Here is a 2,500-nt window from a genome sequence, read left to right as displayed (position 1 = left end):
AGCAGATGCGCCGAACGAACGATACTTCACTCGTCTACAGACCCAAGCTAAGCTGCTCTATGTTAGCATAATCCTGCCTTATGTTCATATTTATTATATTATATTATTCTATTTAATATTGTCATGTAACTTAATATTGCTACTTAGTCGCATGAAAATATGACACTTTGTTATGTTATGAGTAATCTGGCAAAAAATTTCAAACGTAAGAACATGCGTACGGGCGTGGGATGGCTTTCTGATTGTGTTGATGTTATCTGGGCTAATGAGCAGCGTATAATTGGCAGAAACGGTAATGTGTATGTCTAAATGTGTTGTAAGAGTTACTTACTTCCCTTTACAATCAGAGTTCGAATTGCTGTCAGGGTAGGAGACTTTCGATTTTCTTTTTTTTTTTTTTGTTAATTCTTTCTGATGTTTTACCATGATTGTTAAAATAAATACCAGCTGTTGGCAAAAGGTAAAGAGAGAAGGCTGACAATCACTTGGTGGCAGACATTTCAAGATGATCTGAAGTGGAATGGATGTCCAAGAGTAACTGCCGACGGAACGCGGTGAAGGAAATTTGCGGCCCGATGCGCTGATCAGCGCAGAAGGATCTAAAGCTAATTTTAAGCTAAGTAAAGGACGGCCTATACAATCGCCTGTTTTGTTCATCAAATTCAGTACCCACGCCCAGTGCGCATGCTCTCCGCTAAAGGCGTCCATCGACCAGGGGTGAGGGTTAAACAAGGTTATGTATTAAATCTACGCACACCCAAGAACTCAGAACGCATGCAGCTGGAGTACTCACCACAAGGTATTTTGTCCAAGACCCTAATATTTCCGTCAATCCCACACAGACACTTTATTTTATCTGTCCCGAAAGAATGAACGATAACGTTGGCCTCCAATGGATTTCTGAGCGCAGAAAGCTGTAATATATCGAAACAATTTGTTCTTTGCACTAAGATTAACAATTCGCCATCAGTTTCCTGGTTCTTTGTCCTCTGATTGGAAACATAGCTAAGGTACGGTTTAATGTTATGACCCTCTTTACGATTCCTTGTCTCGTATTTTATTTCATCTCTTCTGAAAGAGTTAATTATATCAGGATTTATATGTAGGACGTAGAAAGCTTGAAGAAATACTGGCTTCAAATTCTAGCACAAGACCAGTAATTTGCAGTGGGGGGCACTAAGCTGATTACATCGACCTCAGTAATCAATTTATACTTATTTTATCGACCCCAAAAATATAAAAGGCAAAATCGACCTCGGTAGCATTTGAACTCAAAACGTAAAGGTCAGGAGAAATGCCACTAAGCATTTCCCGGTGTGCTAATGATTCCGCCAAGTAATTACCACACCTGGCAGAATGCCTTTACCTTTCATCCTTTCGGGGTTGATAAACTAGGTACCAGTTGAGTACTGGGGTCAATGTAATCGACTTGCCCTCTCCCCCAGAATTTCAGGCCTTGTGCCTTTAGCAGAAAGGATTATTATTATTATTCCGCCTTTCATCCGTTAGGAATCGATAAAATAAGTACCAGTTGGACACTGGGGTCCATGTAATCGACTCATCCCCTCCCCCAAAACTGCTGCCCTCGTGGCAAAATTTGAAACTATTATTATTATTATTATTATTATTATTTTTATTGTAGTGATGGTGGTGGCGATGGTGGTAGTGATGGTGATGGTGGTGGTGGTGGAACGCTCGCTTTGGCACACACACACACTTTTAAATACCTGATTCCACAGAATTGGTTCTGAGCTCATCCGACTCTCTACTTCTCTGTCTGACTGTCTGTTTGCACCTGTATGCGTGTATGTATGTATGTATGTATGTATGTGTGTGCGTGCGTGCGTGTGTACGACTGTCTGCCTGTTTGCCTGTCTGCCCGTCTACCTGGCAGACTTCTGTGGCGAATATAACGTAGGATATAGTTGGTAATATTACTTCAGAGTTATGTTGTAATGGGTGCCAAAAATATGTCTAAACTAGTATTATAGACACACACACACACACACACTCCCACAAATATATAAATCAGATATAGGTCATTAATAATATAACAATTAATCATCTATAATGAGCCATATCATTTATGTGTGTGTGTGTATATATATATGATATATATATATATATATATATATATATATATATATATTCACATATATATATATATTCATATATACATATATTCACATATATATATATATTCATATATACATACATATATCTATACATATATATATACATATATATATACATACATATATATGTATACATATATATATATATATATATATATATATATATATATATATATATATATATATATATATGTGTGTGTGTGTGTGTAGATCTATGCATATATGAATATATAGTTGTGTTCCTGCGTGCACATATGTGTATGTATGTTTGTATGTTGTGTATACATTGAAATATAAATATATATTTAATTGACTGTATCCATATGTCTATATGAAGAAAGAGAAGTAGAGAGAGAGAGAGAGAG

The 2,500-nt window shown here is 36.7% G+C and overlaps 1 protein-coding gene across 1 annotated transcript in view; it reads left to right on the top strand.

Annotated features, from left to right (window-relative positions):
• LOC106873492 (inositol 1,4,5-trisphosphate-gated calcium channel ITPR3) overlaps positions 1-2,500 on the top strand; it is a 230,153-nt gene that overhangs the window by 225,619 nt on the left and 2,034 nt on the right. The gene's annotated exons all lie outside the window — the stretch shown is intronic.

Source organism: Octopus bimaculoides, chromosome 20, assembly GCF_046866305.1.
Source record: "Octopus bimaculoides isolate indiv1 chromosome 20, ASM4686630v1, whole genome shotgun sequence".
In the NCBI taxonomy this organism is placed as follows: domain Eukaryota; kingdom Metazoa; phylum Mollusca; class Cephalopoda; order Octopoda; family Octopodidae; genus Octopus; species Octopus bimaculoides.
This window is presented reverse-complemented; position numbering and strand designations above follow the sequence as displayed.